Source organism: Neofelis nebulosa, chromosome 8 (genome assembly GCF_028018385.1).
Source record: "Neofelis nebulosa isolate mNeoNeb1 chromosome 8, mNeoNeb1.pri, whole genome shotgun sequence".
In the NCBI taxonomy this organism is placed as follows: domain Eukaryota; kingdom Metazoa; phylum Chordata; class Mammalia; order Carnivora; family Felidae; genus Neofelis; species Neofelis nebulosa.
In genome coordinates this window covers 14,588,527-14,610,687 of record NC_080789.1, presented here as the reverse complement: position 1 = coordinate 14,610,687, position 22,161 = coordinate 14,588,527, and the positions used below count along the sequence as shown (strand labels likewise).

General features: G+C 46.2%; 1 protein-coding gene and 1 long non-coding RNA gene across 4 annotated transcripts in view; one reads left to right on the top strand and one right to left on the bottom strand.

Moving 5' to 3' along the window:
- SYN3 (synapsin III) overlaps nucleotides 1-22,161 on the bottom strand; it is a 470,078-nt gene that overhangs the window by 191,815 nt on the left and 256,102 nt on the right. The window lies entirely within an intron of this gene.
- On the top strand, nucleotides 254-12,418 carry LOC131518947 (uncharacterized). 2 transcript variants are annotated; one of them, XR_009265371.1, is made up of 5 exons: nucleotides 254-670; nucleotides 6,382-6,444; nucleotides 8,697-8,798; nucleotides 11,759-11,813; nucleotides 12,167-12,307. It is a non-coding gene; the product is annotated as an uncharacterized LOC131518947 (long non-coding RNA). The 2 variants fall into 2 exon arrangements; XR_009265370.1 differs by having other exon boundaries at nucleotides 266-670; nucleotides 11,759-12,418.

Below are 22,161 nucleotides of genomic sequence, written 5' to 3'. Positions count from 1 at the left end.
GCAGAGAGCTGCAGTTGGCTGACCTGAGGGCAGGGAATGGGACCAAGATGTGCAAAAGTGGCCCAGAGGAAGGGAGGATGGAGAAAAAGGGCTCCTGGCCTGCAAGTCCTATTTGGAGGATGGAACAGGGCCATACCTGTCAGGATCTCCGAGAATTGGACTTAGAACTCATCTAGCCCAACTGTTTAAAGTTTTTTGTTATTTTAGTTTTAAAATCTACTTTGCTGAAGTACAATTTACATGTGAGAGAAGCATTGATTTTAAGTATTCAGGTCTGGGAGTGTCCACAAATGGATCCATCCATGTGACTATTCTCACAATCAGAATATAGAACACTTCCATGATCCCCAAATTCCATTGTGCCCCTTTTACAGTGAGACCCCATATTAGTCAGGATTCTCCAGGGAAACAGAACCAATAGGATATATACAGATAGACATAAAAGGAAATTCATCATAGGAACTGACTCATGCAGTTATGGAGGCAATAACTCTCATAACCTTCCATCTGCAAACTGGAGACCTAGGACAGACAGTGGTGTAATTTAACCCAAGTCCAAGGGCTTGAGAACATGGGGAGCTGATGGTATAAGTCCCCATCCGATTCTGGATGTCCAAGAGCCAGGAGTGCCAAAGGAGGAGGGCAGGAGAAGAAGGATATCCCAGCTCAGGTAAAGAGAACAAATTCCCCCTTCCTCTGCCTTTTTGCGGGATCTTGTTCACTTAGTCTACCAATTCGAATGCTAATGTCTTCTGGAAAGATCCTCACAGACACACTCTGAAAGAGTGTTTTATCAGCTATCTGGGCATCCCTTGGCCCAGTCAAGTTGACACAAAGCATTAATCATCACAGACCGCATACTCCAGGCCTTAAGCACTTACCTGGTTTTTCTGACACAGTAGATTAGGCTAGTCTTTTCTAGAGTTTCATAAAAATAGAATTAGTTTGTACTTTTGCATCTGACTTCTTTTGCTCAGCCTAGTTTTTGAAATTCATTTATATTGTTGCTTGTATCAATAGTTAATTCTCTTTTGTTGCTGAATAGTATTCTGTAGTATAGAATACCTCCCCCCCTCATTCTAATAATATTTCCCAACATTATTGGATACTTATAAAACAATACATGCTAATAATTTGTACAGAATGCTAATAATTTGTACAGATTTTCTTCCCAAATTCCCACAACAATCTTATAAGTACTATTAGTACGCTCTTTTCATGGATAGGAAAACTGAGGCTCAAGAGAGATCATGTAATTGCCTCCAAACACAGTGTAAAAGTTGGAACAAATATTTGAATCAGGGCAGTCTGATTCTAGAATCTATGTCTTGAGAATCATGCTCTACTATCTCCCATTTTACAGATAGAGAAACAGAGGCAGGAATGGAAGCAATTTGGTCAGCATTATGCTGCAAGTCAGAAGCAGAGTATTTAATATTTTGGGAACCCAAGGGCCCAGATTTCTAGCATATCATGTAGCCTCCTTTGAAAGAGGCTCAAAGACCCAGCCAGTCCCTTTCTTACTTGCTTGAAGCCTGTGCATTCTTTAATGCCAAACTCAAACATGTACTGATTACCAGATTAGGGCCAGGCAATGTGCTAGGCCCTGGTCACATCATTAAGCAAGCAGACATAGCTCTCTGGAAATAAATCAATGGATCCCAAAAAAAAAAACCCCAAAAAAAAAAAACAAAAAAAAAAAAACAGCTACAGAAGCATAGGAAGAATTGCAAACAACAGTTCTGGGTTTATGTGTATGCTAAATTTAACACATTCAATGATGTTACAGACCCAAAACGAGCTCCAGACCCAACTGATATTTTTACAGAGCAATCATTATAGGTCAGCCCCATCCTATATATTGTCATATTCATCACCCAGAACAATCTCTTGAGGTAGGTACTCTTAGTATTTTCCATTTTGCCAAAGAGGAAACTAAGGAATAGTGGGGCTAAGTACCGTGACTGAGTAAAGCCCTTTGAATCTTTTCTATAGATGGTCTCATTGTTCCCAAATCGTCCTTGAAATGGGGTGAGGAAACAACCTATTCTAACCCACCTAAATAATTATGGCAGAGATGCTATTAACCATCAAATACCCCAGTGCTTCCCCACATTTCCCATCCTCTCCTGAAGCCAGGCTTGGGGCCTTGGACCAGTTCTGGCCAATAGACTATGCGCAGAGGGTTTGGGACATCACTTCCGGGTGGAAACAGTTAAGAGCTGAGGTACCTCCTCCATCTCTCCCTTCTTTCCTATTGTGGTGACTGTAGAGACTACCTGTTCTACATGGTGTAGTTACCAGATGGGGAGAACTGCCTGACCCACATCAGAGGTCACATGAGCAAGAAATTAGTCTTTATTGTGGTAAGCCACTGAGATTTCAAGAGTTAGTCTGTTGTAGCATTTGAACATCAATTGTCCTGACTAATACAGTAATGATAACCACAACTAATGCCATTTAATGTTTACTCTGCTCCAGGCACTGTGCACTAAGCACTCACATCTGACAGTTCCTCAAATTTCTTACCTTTCTAGTTTATCTACATACTTAAGAGATACGCAGGCTCCAGTGGGCTCTGGATTTGTTAATGACCTATGAGCCAAAAAGACTTTCCCTTGGAGGCAGAATTCTCAGGCCTAAGCAATTCTTTTACCAGAGATAATACAAACATTTGAACAAGTCTGAAGAAAGTAGAATCCACACTTATTTCATCAAGGGGCAAGAAACACAGGGCTCACATGGGAAATAGAAATCGAAAGGCCTTTAAATGTACTGGATGGGAAAGAAAAGGGGCCCCAAGGAGACTTCTTCTCTCCCTCCCCATTAGTAAATGCAGGGTGCCAAAAGGAAGCTCTTGCTGCATGACGATGAATATGAAGAAAGTTCTTCCTGGAATCTGATCTCCTGTAAAAAACGAATCCCATCAGGTTATTCCGAATAGCTTGCTCCCAATTGCACTCAGGATGAAGTGTGATGTCCAGAGCCCCCAATTTAAGTTTATAGGTAGGCTTAGGCTTTGGAAGAGGGAACATGTAAGCTAGTATTAATAAGTGAATAAGAGGTTGTTAGCCAGAGACATGAAGGACAGAACGTTCCATAAAGAACAGTAGGCAAGGCATGGGGTTATTTAGAGGGCTTGGCATGTTTAGAGACTGTCAGAAAGCTCAGTGTGGCTGGAGCATAAGGTATGACAGAGGCAGAGCTGGAGTCTTAGGTGGTGGCTGCACTGTTGGGGGAGGCTGAACCTGGTCTGGTGCAGCCTGTAACCTTGAAGGTGAATGGGTCTAATCCTAGGGTCAGTTAGGAGCCCGCTCACCTGCGCATACAAGCCCAACCTTCCAGCCATTCTCAGAGTAGTAAAGGTGATATTTTCATTGCTATCTGCTCATTCTTTTTCCTTATTCCTTCATTACTCCTGAATTTTGTCAGAAAAGAGGGGTGTTACTTTTTGTGTCCCTTCAGAGACCCCAAAATAGGTACTGCTCCCACTCCATATCACAGATGAAGAAACCAAGGCTCAGAGCATTGAAGTCATTTGAATCTGCTGACAGCCAGAACTCACAGCCACCTGGTACACGCAGGTATGGCTGTACTAACTGTTACATTATTTAGGTATTTCTGTAGCGGTTATTAATTAGCTACCACTCTGACTACCTCGTCTTCACTCCCATCCTGTGGTTCAAAAGCTAAAACAATACCATTAGGCACAGCAGGGGCTTTCTGCCTTCTCTATAAAGCTATAGTTGACTGGTGAATTCCTGGGCCATGCCAGCTGTTGAATATTTTGAGTTACATCAGCCTGGTTACATGGCTGATGGATACCAATGGCAGAGTCTGAACCCACATCCAACTGTTTCTAATGCCTGTACTCTTTCACACTATAAGCCGCTTCATACCCAGACATGGGAAAACAGTCCTGCCACCCCTGCACATGCCAGGTCACCACAGGGACTAGGGTTCAGCTTTGGAAGACAGACTTGCGAAGGACAGGGAAGACCTGGAATTTGTCCAGAAGAGAGTGACAGGGTTGAAGGGGGACTTGAAACGACATCATATAAAGAAAGGAATGCAGAACTGGGGATGTCAACTTGGAGAAGAGAAGATTTACAGGAACCTGGAGGACTATCTTCATATATTTGAAGGGCAGCTGTGTGAAGAGAGATGGAATTTGCACCAATTGGTGGACTTAACAACCAATTCAGCCCTCATGTGGTCACTGGGTAAATAGTTTCCAGGTACCTCTTCTTTGCAGGTGTTAAATTAGGTCTGGGGGCTGGGGCGTACGATGTTGAAAATACATTTCATTTAATTTTATTTTTTAATGTTCATTTGTATTAGAGAGAAACAGTGTGTGAGCAGGGGAGGGGCAGACAAAGACAGGGACAGGATCTGAAGCAGGCTCCAGGCTCTGAGCTGTCAACACAGAGCCCGACGCAGGGCTCGAACTCACAAGCCGTGAAATCATGACCTGAGCCGAAGTTGGACACCCAACTAACTGACTGAGCCACCCAGGCGCCCCAACAATGTTGAAAGTAATTAAGAGGTTGCCACTAATGGAGGAGACAGACAAGTAAACAGAAGTGTTGGAGAAATTTGGAGAATGGAGCTCGGAAACCCTGAAGCCCATTGGGAGACCTGGCAAGGCTCTTGGAGGAGACAGGTTTTGATCAGAGTCAGGGAATGTGTAGGAGGCTGTCAGTCAGAGAATGGAAGAGAGAGGGAATAGCACATTCAAAGTAATGGAGCCAGAAAACAGTGCAACATTTACAATGAGACCAGGACTGTGGCTGGAATATAAGGCTTGTGGGATAGAGGTGCAGCTGGAGACAATGTGAGGGGGTCTGAGGAGTAAGGAGACAGTCCCAAGGGGAATGAGGAAAGGGCAGGTTGTGACAAATTATTGTCATTGAAAGCACTCAAGGGCCAATGGGAGGGTGGCTTTGAAGGGAGGTTAGCAAACACAACCCAGTAACCAAAGTGGTCAGATGTGATGGCCTTGATAATCCACTACAACCTTGGGCTTTTCTGAGAACTAAAGATAACAGTCCTGGGAGGGGTAGCAAAGGATGGAAAGAGAAGGTTTGGACCCACTATGGTGGTTCTGTAGATAAATGTTCCCATTCTGGCTTCCGCTAATTTTATTTCCATGTGGCTGAGAACAAGGGAGAGTCTAGTCTTTATTCTGGGAATCAAGAATAGGTTCCAAATGTCTTTCACTGGGGAGGAGGGGCATGGAGAAGAGGTGACAATGACAGGCTGGTACATACATGGTAACTGTTCTCAGCATTTTATGTTGGTTGGCTCATTCAGCCCCCACACTGAAACTGTGCCTATTTTACAGATGAGGAAACTGAGGCAGAGGGAGGTTATGCAACTTGCAGAAAGTGCCAGATCTTGGATTCAAACCCAAGGGTTCTAACTCTAGAGCTCAGTTCTTAACTACTGTACCACAATAGTGTGAGTTCTGCCCTTGTGGGACAGGCTTCTATTTTTTATTATTAAACAGAACTCTCAGCATTAGTACCGACCTTTATTTGCCCACAGATAAATTAGCAGGAGATGGAATTCACTTTATGGGTGGATTTCTCACAGGGTCTCTTTAGGGAACATCCTCTCTAAGGTATGTTATTTTTATTTTATTTATTTAATTACAATTTTTTTATTAAGTTTATTTATTTTTGGGGAGAGAGAAAGAGGGAGAGAGAGAGAGAGAGAACACATGTGGGGGAGGGGCAGAGAGAGAGGGAGAGAGGTAGGTAGGTAGGGAGAGAGAGAGAGAGAGAGAGAGAGAGAGAGAAAGAGAGAGAGAGAGAGAGAGAGAATACCAAGCAGGCTCCACATTGTCAGCACAGAGCCGATGCAGTTTGAATTCACAAACCGTGAGATCATGACCTGAGCTGAAACCAAGAATCAGAAACTTAACCGACTGAGCTACCCAGGTGTCCCCTCCAAGGTTTGTAATAACCAGATGATAGCAGTGACCCAAGCCAAGGGTTCCAAACTCTTACTTGATAAATATGATAAAGCAAATATGAAATTAGTTTTTTAAGCCACATAATTATCTTGCTAGTTTAAAACTTCCATTTTACCAGATAGGAAGTTAAAGCTCTAGGCACCTGACCACACAGCCCACAATGGCTCCTATGCCTCAGCTTGCACTCTCATGGGATCTTCCAGAAACTTTCAGAAAAGCAGTGCACAGAAAGGGAAAAAGACCTGGTCAAAGCAAACTGTCTAGCTAGCTCAGCAGTGAAGGAAAGGGAGAAAGGTCAGGGGGAATGGGAAGTGGTGTGATTATCATCACCATGGAAGCTGTTTGAAGGTGTTTGAATGCTACTCTTGGACCAAGCCAGAGACATGTTCTATGCCACTTTACAGATAAGGACACAGAGGCTCGGAGAAGAAAAGCAAGCCACTGAAGGTTGCCCAGTGAGGAAACAGGTGAGCTGGGATTAGAATGTAGCTCTACCTGATTTCAAAGCCCATTTCATCTCTTTGGGTTGATTTTCTCATCTGCAAACTGAGCAGTCTACATTATTGACAACTCTCCCACAATGCATAGTGTGCTTTAAGATACTCCATCTACTCATGACATTAACAGCAACACTAACCACAAAAACAGCTAGCAATGGAAAGTTACCAGGTGTCTGGAAGTGATCTAAGCATTTTACAAGTATTAGTTCCTTTAATCCTCACAAAGGCCCTGTGAAGTATGATAACTTCCATTTATAGAGGAGGAATCAGAGACACTAAGTAACTTACCTAAAGTAACATCGGACTGCCTATTAAATAATAATGAATAACTGCAAGTCAATAAAACCTTTTGGGTTAATCAAAGACTTCTACAATCATCTATCAGTTAATCAATATGAGATAATCAGTATTTTTTTTTTTTTTTGAGAGAGAGAAAGACAGAGGGAAGGGGCACAAGTGAGCAAGGGGCAGAGAGACAGAGAATCCCAGAAGGGACAGAGAGAGAAGGAGAGAGAGAAGCATGGCTCACCCAGAGTGGAGCTCGTGTTCGCCTGAAGGAGGGCTCATGTTCACCTGAAGTGGGGCTCGTGCTCACCCAGAGTGGGGCTGGTGCTCACCTGATGTGGGGTTCGAACTCATGAACAATGAGATCATGACCTGAGCTGAAGTCAGATGCTTAAAGACTGAGCCACCCAGGCCCCTGAGATGATCAGTATTTTTAAGGCTATTTCAGTGACCCCCTGCATGAGTATAAAGGTATGCCTCACATGTGGCTTTGGGAAATATAGGAAATTGCTGATGGATTCCTATGGGCTGATGGAGGGTGTTGGGTGGGTGGGGCCCATGTTGGAAGTCACAGGGTCTAATGCTTAATATGCCAGCTCTGTTTTGGAAAAATCTCATCAGCAGTACAATCGTTGGCTGGCCTCTGCAGACAACTCTGAGCTATCCTGGTGCCCCAAGCCAGCTAGTAGCCTGGATCCCCTTCTCACCGGGGGCAGAACACACAGGGAAGCATGACTGAAGGCAGAGGAGAGGGAGGGGAGTGTTAGGGAAAGAGAGGGATGGAAGAGAGAAGCTGATGGCTAAGCCAGCTGTTGTTGGTTGTTGCCAACCTGTTTGGAAAGATGTAAACCTCATGCGTTCCACGAATTTCACCAAAGTCTTCATGTGTTTGAAAATAAGAGCTGCGCAGATCAACCACTATCCCACCTCAGGCAGATAGAGGGCTTTCAGCATCCCTGGGTCGCAGGTGACAAGTCTTCAGCTACCTCCTCACCACAGATACCAATTGACACAGGTGAACTTGAATGCCCAGCTGGACTGTCAACCTTTCCCACCTCTGCCCTGCTCCTTCCCTCTTGGACTTCAAGCTACCTGAGGCACCCCTGGGTGTGTGTGGGAGGCAGTGAGTTGGTCTTCCTGGGGTCCAAGCCTCTCCTTTGGGGCCCCTTTCCTACTAGGTGGTATCCAGGGGCAGTAGGTATCATAAAAAACCCAGTTCTGAGGTCCGACATACCCAGATTGGAATCCTGACTCACCAGCTGGAATCTTGAATTGTGTGGTTGTGAGCAACCCCAGTTGTGTGATCTTGAGCAAAAGAAGACTAGGATATACTTTGCCAGTGTGGCGAAGGGATTATTAATGAGGTGACCCACTTGGGGTCCTCCCAGGCCACTCCCTCTCTTCTGTGCAAACCAGCTGTCAGAGAGTGGCTTGTCCATCACTCCCCTACTCTCAAAAGTTAGGGACCAGCGAACTCCAGATGCTATGTCCTTTCATTGTAATAGAGAACAAGCAAGTCTATGAACATGTTTATCAGAAGTTTAAGCAAATCTCTTTCCTTCTTTGGGGTCTCATCTTTTCCTTCTAAATGTGGAAATGGGTAGCTGCTTCCTGAAACCCTTCTGAGTTTGAGACTACGAGCACTCCCAGCAGCGCCCCCCCCCCCCCCCACCAAACTAAACTGTAATAGCAAAGTCACCAATGGAAGTCATTGCTCTTTGACAGCTGTTCCATTCTTTCCATGTCTACTTAGTGAATGCCTAGCACTTTGTACTCAGGACTGTGCTAGGTACCGAGGGAGCTAAAATGCCATGTAATAACAGTTCAAACAGACCCCTGATTCATAGAGGGCTTACTGGGTGCCTGCTGTGCTAAGCTCTTCATCTATTTAATCTTCAGAATCCAATCCTGCTGTCACTATGACCATTTTATAGGTTCCGTCATTGCCCAGGCACATGACTAAGAAGTAGAGAAGGTCAAATCCCAGCCTGGATCTAGCTGACCCTAAAGTCCACGGTTTCACCCAATACTCTGTGGTGAATGCCTCCTTTTCCACACCGTCACCAAGAAGTGATGGCTCCCTGTGTCAGCGAGGAAACAAGGTGTCAGCAGACAACAGTCTGAGGACTAACGATAGCAATGGGAATAGCAGTGACGATGATGGTGTCGCTATTGCCTGTGCTGCGGCAAGGAGGTCTGGCGGGAGACTGCTGGGCCATACAGATCAACAAAGGGCTGGAGGGAGCAGACAGCGGGATTGCAGTGGGACTTGGGCTTGTCCAGGAAGACTTTCTGGAAGGTGGAGGAAGGGACTGGTGTGCTCCCAGTGCCCAGTCCCTGCCACACTCTGTGCTAAGTATTTTAGAGAAGTGACTGCTATGGTTGCTCTATGAGGGAAGAAACTTGGTTCCCATCAGATGGGTAAGGAATTAAGAGCCAGAAAAGGACAGTGTGAGGACCCAGTATTGGAACCAGTTAAGTGGGGATAAGAGCGAGACAGAGAAGTACTTCCTCTAAACCCCGAGCTCCCAGCACCCAGCTCCTCATCCAGAGCAGATAGACAGCATGGACTTTGCTTTTTTACTAATCCTGACTCCAGTTTCCCCATCCACACCCTCCGTTCCCCTTACTTACGCTGGCTGTGAAGTCACTGCCTATTCCTGCAAACTGCTGCACATCTGGAGGGGTGGACTCCACCCTTCCTCAAACCACAAGTTCGAGGGAGGGACTGTCACTGACTGATGCCTCCTTTTTGTCTCTTCTCTGAAACTTCTTCTTCCTTTCTTGCCAAGAGAATGTGCAGCTTTGGGCAGGGGCTTTGTCAGATTTCTCAGCAGCATCTCCTCCCACTGGCCCAGGAACTGGAGGCTGGGAACCCAGAGAGGTCTGCAAGAGTCAGCTGCTGTGCAGCCCTGGGCTAGTCAGAGCAAAGCTACGTGGTGCCTCTGAGTACCTGCATAGCCTTCTTGCACAGGGGAAGGGGCAAGGAGGGGAGAAAGGAGAGACAGAGACAGAGACAGACAGACAGACAGACACAGACAGACATATACGCATTGGAGAGACAGAGCAGAGAGAGAGGGAAAGAAAGAGAGAGAAACAGACACCACAGAGAGAAAATACAGAGACAGAGTAGGGATGGAGAGAGTAGGGGAGAAAGGCAGAGAGGAAGACAGAGATAGAGACAGGGCAGAGAGGGGGAAAGAGAGAAACAGAGAAGGGAAGGAGAAGAGAATAGGGGAGAAAGAGACAGAGACAGAGAGCGAGACAGAGAAGTACTGGAGAGAAAGACTCAGAGAGACATAGAGAGGAGGACAGTGAGCTATGGAGAGAGAGAGCAGGATGACAGAGGCAGGGCCAGAAGGCAGAAAGGATAGAACCTGTCCAGAGACGACACTCAGCCGCATGCCAACCAGTAATTTCTGCTTCTAGAAGGCAATGTCATAAAAGAAGAGAAAAGAGAAGAGGGCAAGGAAATAGTTACATACTTTTAGTAATAAAATGGACTTAGAAGTCAAATCATGATGTTGACTAAGGGCTCCCTAACTTCTGAAATCAATTTCCCAGCCCCAGAATCACATTTTAGGGATTGTTGTCCAGCCTCAGTTTCCTTATCTGTAAAATATGTTAAACGATAGTGGCTTCACATGGAAGGTTGAGAGGCATATGGTAGGCTGTGTAAACTATAAAGTGCTGTGGAAAGACAATGGGCAGAAGAAAAGGAAGCTCTAAGAATCCCCCTCTGGATTTTTTTTTCAAGACCAGCTGGTGTCCTTTTCCAGGGAGCTGATCTGATTGGAAATGGGTGCTCAAGAGACACTGATCTTCACATAAAAGCTGCCTAATGTGTCCCATAGACCTACCTGGATGACCTGAGAAAGCCACTCAGCTCTCTGGGCCTCTTAAGAATGACAGCTGAATGAAAGAATATTTTAAAACTTCTTCTGGCTTAGAGTGTTGACAAATCTGTGACCACCAAGATGAGGAGGCACTGGTGACGTGAAGGCTTCACTTGTGACCTGGTGGGGGTTGAGCTCCTGTTGGATGCTCCCCCTCCCTCCAGGAAGCCTTCTCTGGTTCTCCCATATCATGCGCAGTGCCTTCCTCTGGGCTTCTGGACACAGTGCTACCCTATCCTATTGTCTTCATCTGTGATGTGACTGTTTCCCCACTAGACTATGAGCTTCTGAGGGCAGAGACCATCCTGCTCTACCACTGGGTCCTCAGTGCCCAGGGCCTGGCACAGAGCAGACACTCCGTGGATGCTTGTGGATATGAATGAGACTCAACTGCCAGCCCACATTCCTTCCCATTAGGCCAGACATTTTCAAGGAGGAAGGGCTGGGGCCAGGCTTAGCTGCCGGAGGCTTTGGAAGCAACCTTTGGACAATTTGTGCTGTGCTCTGAATCCTTTCTGGGAGCCAACTGAGATTCCAGGGTAGCTGAGAGCCAGAAAGGGTGGGAGGTAGACTTCCTGGCTGGGGAGAGCCTGGGTGCGGTGGGGGACAAGAAAGAAAAGCCGTCTTAACACAATAGCTAACATTTCTCCAGCATTTTACGCTTTACATAATATTTCCACATCCACTATTTTGTTTAAACCTCACGGGAATCCTAAGGCTAAGTAGGGCAGGTTCTAATACCACTGTTTCTCTTTTTTGGATGAGTAGAACAAGGCTGAGAGGTGAGGTTGCTTGCTGGAGGCCACAGAGCCAGATCTGAAGTTGAATCTTTGGACTTTGAATCCAGTGTTCTTCTAAGACCAAGATAAAGGTGGGGGGTGATATCTGAGAGAAGTCTAGATTACTTCTGTGGTTCATTGTGGCTTAATGAATTGTTCAGTTTTTCTTAACCCACGTGTACTAAAAAGTGGTTGTAAGTGGGACTGTCATTGATGGAACCTTGTTAAAGTGCTTTGTTCAAAGCATATTATTCACGTTATCTCATTTAACCCAACCTGTGACCCTATGAGATAGGTCCTACTTCTAACCTCATTCTACAGATGATGGAAGTGAAGCTCAGAATGAATGAAGAACCAAATGAAGATCAGACAGCCAGTGAGTAGCCTATAATTGAACCCAAGAACTTGGATTCTAGAGCCTGAGCTCTTAATCACCCACCATACTGCTAAGATCTAATCCTCAGCACCTAACGAGGAATCACGCAGTAAGTAGCTTCCTGCAGGAGCCATTGTCAGAGGAGAGGCATGGTGCTGGTTCTGTTTCCCCAGACATGGAAACTGACAGTCCTGGACCTGCCCTGACTACTGATCCTTGTGATTCTTCCTGGGCCCTGGCCAGGGTGAGGGTATAGTGGCCACAGTTCGCACAGCTCGGACAGCCCCAAGCTAACAGGCACAAGGAAGAAGCAAACTGAAGCCTTTCTCTCAACAACTTGTGCCCATCACTAGGAGTCAACCAGCCTGGACACTGCCTTGCATGCTGTGCGTTGTGGCATCGGGGAAAGACTTAATGTTGGAGTCAAATCTGGGTTCCAATCCATCACTTAAACTTAGCAGCTGGATGGGCTTGGGCAAGGTGGGTAAACTTACTGACCCTTGGTTTCCCATTCGTAAAAAATGATAATATGAGTCTCATAATATGGAGACCAAACACAGCAAACGACCTGAGGTGTGTTAAGGCAGTAGCCTGCACACAGTGGACACTCAATAATTCTTTATTCAAGAGAGGGTGGCCCAGGAGAAAGAGCATGGGGCTTGGGGTTAGACAGCTCTGATTTCAAATGCTTGTTCTTCCAGTGATAAGCTGTGTAACCTTGGGCAGATGACATCTTCTCTGAGCTTCAGTTTTCTCATCAATAAAAGAAGGATGACAGCAACTACCTTCAGAGGGATTGTTGTGAAACAGGAACTGGGGTACAATCAGAGTTCAATGAAGAGCATCTAACACCAACAGTAATAAGGTTGATTCTCCCTTTTCCATTCTTTGGAGTGGGAAATGAGTGTATCTATTCATTCACTCACTGATTCATGCATCCAACATTTAGGAATCTACACTACAGCTCCTGGGCTTATTCCCGGGAATACCAAAATGAGCTCTGAGGGTTTCCCTACTTTGAGGAGAAGACTGACTGCCATGTAGATATAATCATGATACAACTTGGAAGGTGCTTAGACTGAACTATGTGCCAAGTGCCCTTGCCAAGCAAGGAACAGAACAGCTGTAGGCAAGCAGACCCATGCCTTATTCTCCACCAGCACAGAGGCTTAGATGTCATGGGGCCACCTCAAATTGAACATCAGCAGCCCCTGCTCTTTGGCTCAGATGCTCCCCAGGAATACTCATAGCCCCTGTCTCCCTTGGCCTCCCTGAGCCATTCCATGGGATTGTTCTGGCTTAGTGGATCACCAGAATTCTATTAGGATGACACTCTTGGGTTCCCTTTCCTGAGCTTCCATGCACTATGGTTTATTGAAACCTCTGGAACATTTTGTACCCTCCCCCTAATTCCCTCTCCAAATAGCTATCCCTGCTTATCTCTCTTGGACTCTGTCACTTTGGCATTATGTAAAGATCCTTGCTTTGCAATACTATAGGCCTAACCACCATCCTAGCCTCTCTCTGGAAAATGATAAACATTAATTTGGTAGGGTTTCAAATTTGGCTGGAGACAGACGCAAAGTGACTGGTCCCAGGTTAAACTTGGGATGTTGAGCTTTTCTTGAGGGTAGCTAGTCAGGGCCAAATAGGCATCTATTTGTTTTTGTTTTTGAGAGAGGGGAGAGAGAGAGAGAGAGGGAGAGAGAGAGAGAGAGAGAGAGAGAGAGAGAGAGAGAGAGAGAGAGAGAGAGGCAGAGGAAGGGGGAGAAAGAATCCTAAGCAGGCTCTACATCCAGCACAGAGCCCGAAGCACTGGGGGTTTGGAGCAGTGGAAGGGTGAAACCACATATTTTTAATTTAGTTTTTAAATTTACATCCAGGTTGGTTAGCACATAGTGAAATAATGATTTCAGGGGTAGATTCCTTAATGCCCCTTACCCATTTAGCCCATCCCCCCTCCCACAACCCCTCCAGTAACCCCCTTTTGTCCTCCATATTTAAGAGTCTCTTATGTTTTGTCCCCCTCCCTGTTTGTATATTATTTTTGCTTCCCTTCCTTTGTGTTCATCTGAGGGTGAACCCACATTTTGTAGTACCATTCTGCTCTGCTGAGAATACACTGAAAGTTGGCAAGGGCAGTAGCAGGAAAACCAGTTAGAAGGGGACTGCAATAGCCAAGTGAGAGATGGTAGGATTCTGGATTCCGGATAGATTTTGACAGTAAGGATTATAGATTTCCTGATGGATTGATTAGGAGGGAGAAGGGGTAGTGAAGGAGGGAACACTCAAGGAAGACCCTAAGGTTTGAGGTTGAAAACGGAGCTTCCCAAGTTAAATGGGAGAAGGCTGAGGGGAGGCAAATTTGGGGGAAAGACCAGAGTTCAGTTTTGACATGTGAAATTGAATCAGTGTTGGATGTCCTGAGGAGATGTCTAATGCATAGCAGTCTTGGATACATGAGTCTGGAACTCATTTAGAATCATGATACTAAGTGAGGTTGACAAAGGAATAGAGGCGTGGGTTCAGGTAGAGAAAAGAGGAGGTCAGCACTGAGTCCTGACAGACCCCAGACCCCAGACAGCGTGAATGAAAGAGTAGAGGAGACTGAGAAGGAAGAGCCAGGGAGGCAAGTGTCCAAAAGACACATCTGATGAAGGACTGCTATCCCAAACACAGAACTCTTAAAACTCAATAGTAAGAAGAGAGACAACCTGATTAAAAAATGGACCAAAGACCTGAACAGACACTTTTCCAAAAAAGATAGACAGATGGGAAATTAACGTGTAAAAAGATGCTCAACACTATATGTCATCAAGGAAATGCAAATTAAAACAACAATGAAATACCATTACACACTTCTTAGAATGGTTGAAATCTGGAATGCTGACACCACCAAATGCTGACAAGGATGTGGAGCTACAGGAACTCTCACAAATTGCTAGCGGGAATGCAGAATGGTACAGCCACTTTGGAAGACACTTTGGTGACTACTTACAAAAGTAAACGTAGTCTTACCATACGATCCAGCAACCATGCTCCTTGGTATTAACCCAAAGGAGTTCAAAACTTACGTTTACTCCAAAACCTGCACAGATTGCAGCTTTATTTATAACTGCCAAAACTTAGAAGCAATCAAGATCTCCCTCAGGAGATGAACGGATAAATAAATTGTGATACATACAGACAATGGAATATTATTCAGTGCTAAAAAAAAATGAACTATCAAGCCATGAAAAGATGAGGAGGAACCTTAAATGCATATTACTAAGTGAAAGAAGCCAGTCTGAAAAAGCAACATACAGAATGATTCTGACTATATGATATTCTGGGAAAGGCAAAACTATGGAGCTACTACTACCACCACCACCATCACCGCTACTACTACTACTACCACCACCACCACCACCACCACTACTGCTACTACTACTACCACCACCATCACTGCTACTACTACCACCACCACCACTACTGCTACTACTATTACCACCACCATCACCGCTACTACTACTACTACTACCACCACCACCACCACCACTACTGCTACTACTACTACCACCAACATCACTGCTACTACTACCACCACCACCATCACTGCTACTACTACTACCACCACCATCACCGCTACTACTACTACTACCACCACCACCACTACTGCTACTACTACTACCACCAACATCACTGCTACTACTACTACTACTACTACTACTACTACTACAACCATTACTGCTGTTGCTGCTGCTGCTACTACTACTACCATTGCTGCTGTCTCTACTACTACTACCCCTATCCCTGCTCCTGCTGCTACTACGGCTGCTGCTACTACTTACTACTACTACTACTACTACTACTACTACTACCACCACCACCACTACTGCTACTACTACCACCAAAATCACCGCTACTACTACTACTACCACCACCATCACTGCTACTACTACTGCTACCACCACCACCACTTCTGCTACTACTACTACCACCAAAATCACCGCTACTACTACTACTACTACTACTACCATTACTGCTGTTGCTGCTGCTGCTACTACTACTACTACTACCATTGCTGCTGTCTCTACTACTACTACCCCTATCCCTGCTCCTGCTGCTACTACGGCTGCTGCTACTACTACTACTACTACTACCACCACCACCACCACTACTGCTACTACTACCACCACCACCATCACTGCTACTACTACTACTACCACCACCACCACCACCACTACTGCTACTACTACCACCAAAATCACCGCTACTACTACTACTACCACCACCATCACTGCTACTACTACTGCTACCACCACCACCACTTCTGCTACTACTACTACCACCAAAATCACCGCTACTACTACTACTACTACTACTACCATTACTGCTGTTGCTGCTGCTGCTACTACTACTACTACTACTACCATTGCTGCTGTCTCTACTACTACTACCCCTATCCCTGCTCCTGCTGCTACTACGGCTGCTGCTACTACTACTACTACTACTACCACCACCACCACCACTACTGCTACTACTACCACCACCACCATCACTGCTACTACTACTACTACCACCACCACCACCACCACTACTGCTACTACTACCACCAAAATCACCGCTACTACTACTACTACCACCACCATCACTGCTACTACTACTGCTACCACCACCACCACTTCTGCTACTACTACTACCACCAAAATCACCGCTACTACTACTACTACTACTACTACTACCATTACTGCTGTTGCTGCTGCTGCTACTACTACTACTACTACCATTGCTGCTGTCTCTACTACTACTACCCCTATCCCTGCTCCTGCTGCTACTACGGCTGCTGCTACTACTACTACTACTACTACCACCACCACCACCACTACTGCTACTACTACCACCACCACCATCACCGCTACTACTACTACTACCACCACCACCACCACCACCACTACTGCTACTACTACCACCACCACCATCACTGCTACTACTACTACTACCACCACCACCACCACCACCATTACTGCTGTGGCTGCCTCTTCTACTATTTCAAATACTACTACTACTATTGTCTTTTTACTGAGTGCTTGCCATGTGTTAGCTCTCCACTATCTCTTCCCAGTATTTCATTGTCTCACTTAATCCTCACGGCAACCTTCAGAAGTGCTCTATTATTCCTAGCTTACAGACAGCCAAGCAGTCAGTACCTTTGCCTAATAATTTATATTCCTTCTGGAGTCCTGATTCCATTGTCAATCTCTTCTGCATCTAGAACAGGGTCTGAGACAGAGATGACACGGGCATGGCTGATGTGCCAGGGGCAGTGGATGCCATGTTTTGCTGTAGGAAGTGCACGAGCTGGCTTTGCTGACAGAGGAGTAGAGGGGGGAGCAGAGATACGAAGGGAGGTGAGCCAAAGCCCCAGGACTCATCAAGGGAGAAGTCGCGATCTCTGGGGAAAGTCATGGCCTCCCCCGGAATCAGGGCTGTTTAAGCCCTGAACAACACAGATTTCCTTATGGTGGTGGTGAGCCTAGTCCCAGAACCTCCAGCTGAGGCCAACAGGAGCCTCTGGACCCCTGAGTAAGACATGCTATAGGGGGCAGAACTGCCCTGCTCCATCTCAGCCTAAGCCCTCCCTTCTGCAAAGCAAACCAAACATTAGAGCCAGGCAGGGTCAATAGGTCAGAGTGCATGGAAGGGTCAAAGGTTATGGGTCCTGCGGTGTGTGACATTCAAGTCAGGCAGGTGGGTGCTTCTTCTGAGTCCCAGGACCAACCGCAGGGGTTAGTATTTGATCACATCCAGAAATTCCCAATCCCTGACTCAGGCTGTCTCCAGAGGAGCTTCTGGAAGACCCTGACCACCCTGTGACAATGAATCATGGAGAGCTTCCCGGGGGAAGGGTCTTGGGAAGGGTTGGCTCCACCTCAGGGAGGGCCTCAGGCACAATCAGACTCCCCAACAGGGGCTTATGACTAGTGACCCTGGGGCCCATCAGATCCTCCACTGCCCCTACTGCTTACCAAAAAAGTCTGGATCACTGGCATCCAAGGTCCTCACCACCTTACCATTCTTATCTACAACCTTATGCTCTATGACCCCAACTTCAAAGACATCCTTGTTCCTGAACATCTATTTTATGCCAGACACTTCACAGGCATTATGTTCTTCATCCATTCAGCAAACACAGACTGAGGGATCATCCTGGTCCAGGCATTGTTCTAGGCCTTGGGCAAACAAGAGCAATAGGGTGCCTGTCTTCATGGACACTCTGATGAGGAATCATCCCCGTTTTACAGTTGAGAAACTGAGGCTCACAGAGGTGTTGGGCTGCAGAACAGTGACTTGAACACGGACACGCCTAACTCCAACACAGTTCTTTCCATCCCTATACTTTTCTGTAGCCACCTGAAGCCCCTAGACCGTGGTGGTGAGTCATACCTCCAGGGCTTTGCATGAGCAGCTCCCTCTGCCTGGAATGGCCTCCTTACCTCTTCTCTAACCAGCTGATCCCCTTTTGTTCCTCCAGGCTTTTCTCAACTTCACCTCCTTCTCTTCCTCACCACCTCAACACCCCCTCCTCCCTGGGCTGGCAGAGGTGCCCCTCCTACTTCCAGACACCTCAGGTCCATATCCTTGCCTGGAGTTGCTCATGGCCTTCTTTGATTGTTGGTCTCTACTGAAAGGTGGGCCCCTGTGAGCACCATTGTCTCCTCAGGTCTGAGTCACCAATGTCCAATGTGATTTGGGTCAGAGGATCAGGGCCTGTCGGTTCAACCTCCCCTTTGTCCTGAGATGCTTCCCCAGGGCATGGCATAGTTGGAAACCCAGTCCCCTGGAAGAAAGTTTTGGTGCCTGTTGAAATAAAGTGGCTTCTGGAGGAGCTGGCTTGAATCACTCATACCTCCACGGGAACAAGTCTTCCAGAGCTGGCTTGGGTAAGGAGGAGCTCCTGTCTGAAGGTCTTGCTGCCAAGGATGCCCTCTAGGGAGCACTGTGGGAGAGGGGCTGTCTGGGGAAGGTGGCTGTGTTTCTTTCCCCTTCCATACAGTTTAGTTTCCCCCCAGTCCCAGATGGCCAACTGAGCCATCCTCTGCTGCCACAGACCTCCTGCCATGTGAAGATTCCAGCTCTGACCAAACAAGGTTCTTCTATATCTGGCCTATCTCAGCTCTTCCACCTGGATCTCCCTTCCCTCCCTTGCATCTACATTATACATTCCAGCAAGTTCTCAAACATTCTCTGAGCATACAATACAGTTTTACACCTCGATGCCTTGCACCTTGAACATTGGCTGAAAGGGAGGTGAGAGTCTCCATTTCTTATCGGCCAACCCCTTGTCCAGAATCTCTAGGCTGAGAAACTACTTTCCTCTGCTTTTCCCAGTGGGTGAGGTCTTGAATCAGGGCCAGAGGGACTCCAGAAATTCTCCCTGTCTTAGTCACTTTTCTCCCCATTGACCCCACAGCTGGCCAGAGAGGGAAGTGGAAACTCCCTAGTGTGGGGGGACTTCTAACCTTTACTCTCTGTGCAGGGACAAGATGGAGACTCAGCACAATTCCACTCCCTTCCCTTCCCAGCCCTATCCTGGGATGGGAGGGACAGAAGAACAGTGCAGGGGGCAGAGGTTGGGAACTGGTCTGGGGAGGCTGAGGAAGGTGTGGAGGTTGGAGGAAGGGAACTGACATCTAACATTTACAGAGAACTACTGAGCTCCAGCACCCATTGCAGATTTTATCTGTTACCACCCCAACTGTCATCTTAACCTTCAAAAGGTAAGACCATTCTAATTCCCATTTTACTGAGACTAAAGCTAAGAGAGAAAAAAAATATCACAGGTCATTTTGGCATTTCCCAAAGGTGGCATATCCAGGTTCAAACCTGGTAGATGTCTTATCACTTCCACCCCACCTCTGCCCCCAGACCCACTGTACTGAGGCACTCTTCCAGAAGCATAAGGAACCTTGAGAGCCCTCAAAGACTGATCCTGGAGCCATGGAATGTTATACCACAAGATACCTTCATCCTGGTTCAAAGTACTCCCTCCATCATGTAGGAACAAAGGCCAGGGAGGTTTTGGTTGGTTTCATTTTCAGGAAATAGCAGAACCAAGATTCAGGTTCATCTCTTTTGACACCAATCTCTGCCCTTTCCATTCAGTTATCTACATTAACAACAGACAGCTTTCAAGGCCAGGTAATCATGCCCAAGTCTACTCCAAGTTCTGGAAGCACAGCTGCCATTCTGCCCTTGATGGAATGATGGAGTGACAGAGTGGCAAGGAAGGGCTCATGGCCCTTCTGTTGCAGATAGTAACTCTTCTCTCACTGTAGCATGCCACCCCCACCTTCTCAGACCCATGCTGTTTGTTTAACAAATGTTGTGCAATGCCCTTTTACTATGTGGAAATGAAATTCCTGGTTAACCTACATGCACAATTAAAAAAAAATTAATAGGGTGCCCTAAATATAATATGAGAAATCAAGCAGAAATAATTCCTAATAAAAATTAAATAACAATAATTTATAATAAAATAACATGTTTCCATTTATAAACACTCCTGTGATTCCATTTATAAACTACACTGGAAGACATAATGAAATAGTCTGATGCTTGCATTTATGCATAAAATAGCCATGATCTTAACATCTACAAATGTGGACTGATTTGGATGTTTCATTAGCAACTCAAAGGCCAGGAGTGGGGTTGCCATTGGTGACATGATTTGTTGAAACAACTCTTGGTAAGATTCCAACAACACAAAGTGAAGTCTGCCCTGAATTTACATGGTGGTTGCATTTGCAGGGGAGCATATATTAAAACTGCTCCCTGTTCAAACGCTTTGTGTGCAAAATAATGTGGAGTTCAGTCCTAGGCTTAGATTATTATACATGGGTTTTCATCTGTGTGGTGTCTGGTGGGATAGTCAATGGCCCTGTGGGGTACAGGACTGTCCCAGGCACATCCCTGCACCCTCCCAGTAAGGGCCAACCCAAAGTTTCCAAACTGCATCCTGAGGAACAGTACTGCCCCCGTGGAGAACCAATGATCATATTTTTAAGCTTTACTCAAAGATTATATCCCAACCTCTTAATATCTTTCTAAGGTATTCAAGCCCTGGAGTTAGCTGTGGGATCTGGATGGAAAAGGCTGCAAGCAAAAGAAGGTGGAAAGATCCAGAATCAGTTAGGAATCCATGTTACACTGCTTGCTGCTGTGTTTCCAGGTCTATCTGGTACATACTGGCTGATCAACAAATATCTGTGCAATGAAATTATTAGCTGTGTGACTTTGGGAAAATTTTTTAACTTTCCTCAATGCCCTCACAATGAAATGCTGGTCATACTGTGGGGCTTCAATTTGAGAAGATTAAATGAACAAAGAGGGGAAAGCCTGTAGATGTGTAGAATGAGCTCAACAACATTGTTGACTGTTGATTGTTATTTAGTTGACAATAAAAATCAAAGTCCTGCTATGATGTGGCTGGGATGAAATTCTGGATCACGGAAAAGGTAACAGATGAGTGTTTTCAAATCAGCATCTGACTAGACTACTTGACCTTTTGGATAGGTGGTTCCTTTCAACCTTGAGACTCAGCAATTCTGAGGCCCTTGTCTAGACAGAGGCGGTGGTGAGGAGCCACGTTGCCACCCACACTTGCCCACCACAGGCCAGTGCCTTGCACATCCCCGAGGCCCTCCAAACACTCCAGGAGAGTGAGCTTCCTCCATTCTACTCCTCCACCCTGTTGTTTAGGTGAAGGAGAGAAGCAAACATTTACTGAGCACATCCTACATACCAGAAGTTGTATTTTCCCCTAAGTTATGCCATTAGATCTTAAGTTGGGATGAGGTGGGGAGCTATGTCCCACGCACGAGGGACCGGGGCTCAGAGATGGTGAGTGACTTGCCCTGGGTCTTAGAGTGAGTGTGGGGTGGTGCCTCCTTGAGCTGGCTTTCCTTCTATCACAGTGGGGCAGCTTGACAGAGGCTCATGTAGAGCACCGTGGATATGTCCACCCAGGCTGCCCACTTCCCACTACCCAGCTCCTGGGATTTACCAGGCACAGAGTGGGGTTCCTCTGCTCCTCACCACAGGTTCAGAGGCACAGAGTTAAGATGGACTGGGAGAGAAGATGTCAGAACATGTCAGAAGGCCTTGAATGCCAGGGATAATGGGGATGGACTGGGACTAAGGCAATGAAAGATCTCAAGCAGGGCAAAAGATGCTCAGTGAGATGCTCTAAGAAGACTCTGTCCACCAGTGATGAACCAGGAGACTTCAAAACTGGTCAGGTGGCTGTGAGGGTTCTCCTTGAGTGTTTCTCTCAATCTCTCACCTCCCTACTCTTTCATTCCAGCAG